Raw genomic sequence first — 7,955 nt, 5'->3', positions numbered from 1 at the left:
GATCCATGCTGTACGTTTATTGGGACTCTTGAAGTCAAGGCTATTGACTGACAATGAAAAGGTCAAACTCAAGAGCTCAAGGGTCCTCCAGTAATCACTGATTTACAGCATTACTAAACTGTGCTTCAACAAGTAAAACTTGTTGTTTAGCAGTGGTTAGCATGATGAAAACATTCTTCTTCTTCTCCTCCTGGACTCTCTGACTTGATCTCCCAAACATCTAACATGTCCCTCTGATAGACTCATTCCTGATCCTGATTGGGGCAGCAGTAGCTCAACAGGTTGAGCGGGTTGTCCAGTAATCAGTAGGTTGCAGGTTTGATCCCGGCTCTGGACAGAGAATTCTGCTGTTGTGTCCTTGGTCAAGACACTTAATTCACCTTGCCTGCTGGTGGTGGTCGGAGGGACCGGTGGCGCCTGTGCTCGGCAGCCTCGCCTCTGTCAGTGCGCCCCAGGGCAGCTGTGGCTACATCGTAACTCATCACCATCAGTGTGTGAATGTGTGTGTGAATGGATGAATGATACACTGTAGTGTAAAGCGCTTTGGAGTCCTTACTCTGAGAGACGCTATACAAGTGCGGGTCGTTTATCATCATCCTCACCACTCCCAAAGAGAGCCTCAACATCTTGAGCTCTACGGCCTGTTGTCCGTTCCTCGTGGACACTGTCTCTCACCAGACTGCAGCGCTGTCACTAATTAAAACATCAGTGGCTTTAAATTCACACATATCCACGAGTGTATGGCCCAGGTACGAGTGTGCTTTTAGGAACTATGCCTTTACGTCCAGGAGACAGGTTGTGACTTTGGGGAAAGTTGCTTAAGTCTTTACAAGATTTTTCTTTGTTGGAGTCCATAGATGCTTCAGTTTAAAGCCAAATAAGAAGCTTGTAAAAACATGATAATAGCAGTGGTTAATGGTTTATTTTATTAAAGATTTAAAGTAATTTCTGAGCTGGTTTCTAACACAGAACTAATATTTAGGTTCCCTTCTAAACCCGAAAAAAGGTCTGTTTCCTGTTTAGTCCACCAGATGAGGGAGAGAGAGAGAGAGAGAGAGAGAGAGAGAGAGAGAGAGAGAGAGAGAGAGAGAGAGAGAGAGTTTTTGAATGAATGAATTTATGAATGGTGTTTATCACAAATATCTACACGTTTTTTTAATGCAAAGCTAATTGGTGAAAGAGTTTTTACTAACTAGACCAGTGGTTCCCAAAGCCAATTAGAGCTCTTTCACTTTAATGCAAATAAGCAGTTTCTGGCCCCGCCTACTCATCCTATGATGGACTGCTATAAGGTGAGGAACGCAGTTATTCGAGAGGGGCTTGGTGTAGAGCTGCTGCTCCTCCAGTCCATAGATGAAGGAGGGTTTCCATGCTAATTACCCTTCTTGTGATGTCACAATAAGGGGCATTTTCAAAGGACTCGTCAAAGCACATAAATCCTGAAAGAAAGTCTGACAGGAAATGAACGGATGTTTGTGTTCTCAGTGTTAATAGAGGCAGGAGAGAACCACATGGCAGTACAGTAATGGGCCATTCCCATCTGTACCGGGTCGGCCCGGGCCGGGTAGCGTAGGTTGTTTACATATCTGGGTGGCCTGGTATTTTTCCGGGCCAACCAAGGCTCATTCTCAGCCCTCTTCTCGAGGGGGTCTGCTTCAGGCCGACCCGGGCCAACACACCCACTGCTGACAGCAAATTCACACCTTCCATTAGAGCAAGCCTCTGATTGGTGGGTAGAATCATCCCACATGGGCTTAAGACGAGGAACCAGTCCAGGCTGGGGCCGACTGGGGCCGACTGGGGCTACCCGGCCCGGGCCGACCCGGTACAGATGGGAATGGCCCATAAGTGGTTGCTGGTGTAAATGCAATTTTAAATACCATAAAAATATGGACAATCAATATTATTGAACCTTTAATATTCGATTGATGATGAAGCTAGGTACTTTGGTTAATCCAGGGAAACAACACTTTATTGTAATTTGACACAGAGACAAAAATATAGTGTATAAGCTCTATTTACTACTATATTAATGATGATGAAAGGCAAATTATTATAAATGGTGATTCACAGTGATATCAAATGAGACAATAAATGAACTCTGATGAAACACGACCTTGTATGTTTAAGAGCTTCACCAAGTGACTCGGAAAGGTGTGATGTCTGGGTTTATCAAATAAATTTGGCTGTTTTTTTGATGTGGCTCAACGAGTTATCCAATTAATATCAGCCCATCTAACGACGTTGTGGAGCCTACGCACAAGTTTAGTGGAAGTTCTCGGGGATCCGGTCTGCAAGCGAAGCCGTTCATGTAATGTGATTTTTAAAGAAGTTTACTCTGTTATCATTAATTCTGTAAAAATATTTGATGATTATTGTATATATTATTGATTTTCCTGTCAGACGTGACGCAGATAGCATTGGAAATGAACAGTTAGCTGATTATGCTATTCGTAATCTTGTAATACATTAACATATGACATGGCTTAATAACCTTTTCTGCTGTTTTGCTTGCTTTTAGCACCCCAAGTGTCTGTTTAGTAGACCCAAAAGTGAAACCTACCTCCTCACTGGGCGTTTGTCTTTTTAGCGCCTTATTCTAACAGCTGAAACGTCTCCCCAGCCTTCATTAGTTTCTACAGGAGTGATTCTTATCTTAATCTAACAAATCAGCTGTGTTCATTATCTAAAACATGCAGGAAACGTACTGGAAGCAGACTGCAGTGCAACACACCGGACCGGCACTCCGAAGTTGCAAATGTGGTATTCTGTGGGTCTGAGCGGCCTTTCATTAACCCTGTAAAAGGTCATTTTAGCTCAAGAAAATGATTTGAAATGTAAAAAAGTTTCATAGCAGCCCTTTAAATGAGTAATACATGTATAAAACTGTAGCCTAATGAGGATGTGATGATTATTGGCATCCATCGTTAACAGCATGGTGTCCCTGTACACTGCCTGTATTAAAAGCTGCTGTATGCTGAGGAATAAGGTCTCCCAGTGTCATTAATTGTGCTGTCATTATTGCAATTTAACATTCTGCTCCACCCTCTTCATCTTTATCTATGCCTCTCCCGTACGGCCATTAATCAGGCTGAGGGAAGGAGGTGGGAGAAAGGCAAGCAGGCAGACAAATTAAATAAAAAAATGACCTCTCTATCAATCCCATTTTCAACACATTAGAAAGGAAGCACTTTTTCTTCCACTCCTCTTCCTCCCTTTAGCACTCATCCTTCCTGTGCTAATGGTAGATATACAGTGACATGGTAATGATCTGGCCACGGCTGCAGAGAGCAGGCCGTATTGATCAGTGGCTGATATATTGCAGGTTACGGCTGATTATTGGGCCATTAATCAGTCTGGGATTACCCTATCAATAAAAGTGCTTACGTTTGTTTGTAAAGTGCTTGCCTGGGCGTAGGGAAGGGCAGAGTGTGACCAAGCTCCACTGACAAACAGAGAGGAACTAAACCTTGCAGAATCCCCTCTAAATACTCATAATGGACACATTTATTATGGTGGAAGTGAAGAGATAAAATGTATTACTCACATCCCAAAAGTATAATCAAAAGACGTTAGCGTTCTGTAACGCAGTAATGTGCAGAGGACGATTTCTGTTGGGCTGGAAACACTGGAAACTTCTTTACTAGTGATGTATTGTTGAAATAATGGTGGATGACATGAGAGCTCACTGAAGTAAAGCTAAAATTCGGCAGCAGAACCAAGATGGCAGCAGCTAATATTTGACCAACGTAGAGCGAAATGCGTTAGGATTTCTTCCTTTTTCTTCAAACTGACCCAGTAAAGGTCATTTCAAGGTGTGGTTCACTCGTGTAATCAATACATTTGCATTAGGCTCTAGTCGGAATGAATGCCTTGTAAGTCGTTCTCGGGGGGGGGGAAGATTTACCGATGCACCATTTCCAGGAACTAGCGGTGACCCACATCACAGCTGAGCTTTACGCTGTGTCTCAATTCAGGGTCTGCATGCTTCGAAGGACCCAGCCTACTCGCCCAACGTGGGCTGGGTCCTCCGTCGGCTGTGTAGATTGGATGTTAACGGCTGTGAATTTGGACAGGCCTAGCCTTCATGAATTCCCACCACTCCCTCGGCGAACGTTCCGTCGCCTAGCAACTGTGGAACCGCTGAGCAGACGGGAGAACGAACTTTAAACGATGGAGCTCGAAGTTTTATTTAGCTTTCTAATCATTTCCTTGACCGTTGGAGAGCTAATTCAGAGAAAATGCTTTCGACAAGCTGAGCCTGAGCAATTAATAGTTTTTAATACTTTCTAAGGGTCTTAATTTGACCAAAACCGATTTATCGCCTTTTAAGACTTTAAGACCCAGCCTCTAGTAAACAATTCTCATTTGTAAACAAAAATAAAATTCAAGTGTTTAACACAGAACTGATTTTATTTAGATATTTATTTTATATGTACATGTTTAATCTTTCTTAACCATTTTTTCTAGCAAAGTAAAAAGCTGTCAAAGTTCTTCCTTCTCTCCTGGGCCCTCTGCTGCTCTGCCTCCCTCTGCAGCCTCATGTCCTCCCTGATCAGCTCCAGAAGCTGGTCATCGCTGTCACCTTCCCCTGGATGCCCATTTTCTCCAGAATAATCTTGACAAACATGTAAGAAAAACAACAGGAAGATAGAAGAGGACAACGGGTTATTCCTTTCATGTTTTTGCAGAAAAAAACTAAACTCAAACGAAAGTTTTTAAAATATGAGATGTTATTGTACCTCCATGCCACAGCCGCCGAATACTTTGCTCGAGTGATCATGTGGTCCATCTCCGCCCTAAGCTTAATAAATTCCCTGGTTTTCTCTTTTGTCCCTAAAATACAAACTTCTATTAAAATCAGTGGGAAACGTAGCGGGAGAAGTACGACACCGAGCGGCCGAACATACGAGCCGAGACCGCAATACAAGCACTTTTACTGTAACATTTCTAACTAAAATAACGTTCATGTATCACCAAAAGGCCTTGACCTAACAGTTTTCAAGTTTATACTGACATTTATATGCGCAATCCTCTCCGACAGCTCCCGCTTCACTGTCCGCCATTGTTTTTAAAAGTTCTACCGTTCGACCCGCAAGGCATCTTGGGAAATGCGAACCATTGAAGGATACACTGGACCCATCCTGCTTGCAGGCAAAAAGAAGGCCGAATTCGTCGGCCGCATTTGAAGGAGTCTTCGAATTGGGACAGGCCTAGTCGCGGCACTGTGACGTAACCGGCCGACGAATCCGGCCGGCGAAGGATGCAGACCCTGAATTGAGACACAGCCTTAGACTGAAGGTTTTGGAGTCTTATTTCCTGATATTTGGACATCTCTCCTTGGATTGGATAACAGCAACATGACTCTACCTCTGACTTGCAACGTTGATGTTTTAACCTCTACAAACAACACAAACCTGGAGGAGCTTCTGCCGAGTGATGGATTTGCTAATGCTAACGGTTAGCTTATAATGGTCAGGATGTTCTCTGCTGTTTCCTGGATGCTAAATCAACAGCATCCTACAAATATAATCAATACATTCTCACACCCAAAGCGTCAAAATATGACGCGTGTGACCAAGCGTCAATATATGAGGATTCGAGATGCCCCAGTGCGTCAGGAGACGACGATCAGGGACACACTGATGACGTACCATCCCAGAGCGTCGGTATCCGACGCCGGTGGTGAGACAGACTTTAGAACGACTTGTGAACTACTTAACCTTCCCCTCACCCCAGTCCTAACCTTAAGGTCACAGTTACTGACCTTAAGGTTAGGATTGGGGTGAGGGGAAGGTTAAATAGTCGAATAATGTCCATGTGACCGCGGGCGTCAAACACTGACGCCAGCGGAGCCACGTGTCCCTGCGTGTCCCTGATCGTCGTCTCCTGACGCACTGGGGCATCCCGAATGGTCATATATTGACGCTTTGGGTGTGAGAATGTGTTGATTTAATACTGCACAGATAAAAGCTGGGGCAGCAGTAGCTCAGGAGGTGGAGCAGGTTGTCCAGTAATCGGAAGGTTGTAAGTACCATCCCGGCTCCAGACTGCTGCTGTTGTGTCCTTGGGCAAGAGACTGAACCCACATTTCCTGCTGGTGGTGGTCGGAGGAACCTCTGGCACCACTACTCGGCAGGCCTTGCCTCTGTCAGTGCGCCCCAGAGCAGCTGTGGCCACATCGTAACTCATCACGTGTGTGTGTGTGTGTGTGTGTGTGTGTGTGTGTGTGTGTGTGTGTGTGTGAGTGTGCGTGTGCGTGTGCGTGTGCGTGTGCGTGTGTGTGTGTGTGTGTGTGTGTGTGTGTGTGTGTGTGGATGGCTGATTGTTTGTAAAGTGCCTTGGGGGGTTGTAGAGCCCTAAGAAGGTAATATACAAATACAGGCCGTTTACCTTTTCCATAATTTAGCTTTAAAAGCATCCGTGTGATTAGGAAACAACGTCTATGAAAGGTTTCTTTAGAAAGTGCTAAAAAATTAAAAATGGCTAAATAACATTCCACTGAAATAAAAATCATTTATCTTCTGCTCTTGCATAAAGGAGCGTGAAACCCAGAGCAGTGCTTGGTGTTTGGTACGCTGAACACGCCTCAAACCAAACCTTTTGTCATCATCAACAAACGGAAAAAACACCAACGACGTGAATGTAATTCACAACCTTAATCCCTTTCCTTAAATTAGCAGTCGGATAAAAAGATACTGCTGCTGTCGGCCTGCCAACAGCTTTACAGCGTGCCATAAAACAGGGCGGGGGTGGGGGTGGGGGTGGGGGGTGCCGGTGTTGCTCAAACCCCAGCAGAACCCACAACCGGAGCCTGGGACGCACTTTTACAACGGCCAGCAAATTGAGAGTAGTGATTTTCCTATAAAAGCCCTGAAGAACAGGAGAGCCTGGAGCCTGTAGAGTTTAATGAGGAGGTTTGATGGCTGCCCTGTCAAACAGGCCTACTTCGCTGCCAAACCCTGTGCTCCGGTTTTATGTGTGAGTGTGCTCGAGTAACTGATTAAACATCCCAGGACCTCTTGGATGCTCTGCCAGCGGTCCCCTCCGCTGCCTCCCAGTGCCACGGTCATAAAACCTGACTTGACAGGGGTCTCGTAAAGCAGACATAATGCTGTCATAAACATGTCACAACACCTGTCGTAAACATTAATGACTGTTTATGAATGACGATGATGAATCAGAGTGTTCTGGAAGCCTTTCAGCAGGACACGGGTGGAGAAACACAAATCTGTGCCGTGATTCCACCTTTGGCAGGCAGCTCATAACAACCCAGCTTTGCAGGATGCATTCCAGCGAGAAGTCAAAACAAAGTTATCAAGTTCACAAAGAAGTTGTGGCTTTCTTTTTTTTATTTTAATAAAAGTCCCCCATCCACTGTGTTACATGAAACTCACGTGCATGTCCTGTCACTCATCAAAGCCGTCCTTCGTTCACTTCTCTCCATCGCGTGGCCCACCGCTGCGCCGGGTCAAACACCTTTGCATAACTTCGCGACATGTGTGCAGCTGATGGAAACACGCTCTGCAGAATCACAAGCTTGGCGCTCGGCACGGAGCTCAGGAACAGATAGCTGTAATCCCATTTCCCCAGCAGGCGATCCAACATGCCTGTCTGTGGTACTTGGAGATAAACATCATTGTGCACTCCAGGTGACCCGGTGCACACCTGCTGAGGCAGGCACACACACATGCATGCATGCAGGTGCAAGGACAGCAGAGACTGCTTTATGCTGTTTGTCGAGAGATGAATTATAGAACATGGCGTGACAGTTTGTATTTAAGTGATGTCAGCAGATCCAATAAGGCTATGAGGAACAGATGTATGGGAGCTTTATATACTTTGTGTGCTGCGCTGTCAGACACCCCTAAGGGGACAGTCCAAGACAAATGTGTTGGTAATTTACAAGTGTGCTTAAATACCCATTATTCTTTCGTCTGCAAGCTCTCTTAAGA

The 7,955-nt window shown here is 45.0% G+C and overlaps 1 long non-coding RNA gene across 1 annotated transcript; it reads right to left on the bottom strand.

The window, feature by feature from the left end:
• Window positions 1-4,349: 4,349 nt before the first annotated feature.
• Window positions 4,350-7,692, bottom strand: LOC139070423 (uncharacterized). Its single transcript, XR_011520939.1, has 3 exons — window positions 7,398-7,692; window positions 4,743-4,836; window positions 4,350-4,618 (listed from the first exon to the last, which is right to left on the bottom strand). It is a non-coding gene; the product is annotated as an uncharacterized lncRNA (long non-coding RNA).
• Between the last annotated feature and the right edge of the window lie 263 nt (window positions 7,693-7,955).

Source organism: Nothobranchius furzeri, chromosome 6, assembly GCF_043380555.1.
Source record: "Nothobranchius furzeri strain GRZ-AD chromosome 6, NfurGRZ-RIMD1, whole genome shotgun sequence".
Lineage (NCBI taxonomy): Eukaryota > Metazoa > Chordata > Actinopteri > Cyprinodontiformes > Nothobranchiidae > Nothobranchius > Nothobranchius furzeri.
The sequence above is the reverse complement of the archived record's forward strand: the minus strand, read 5'-3'. Positions and strand labels throughout refer to the sequence as shown.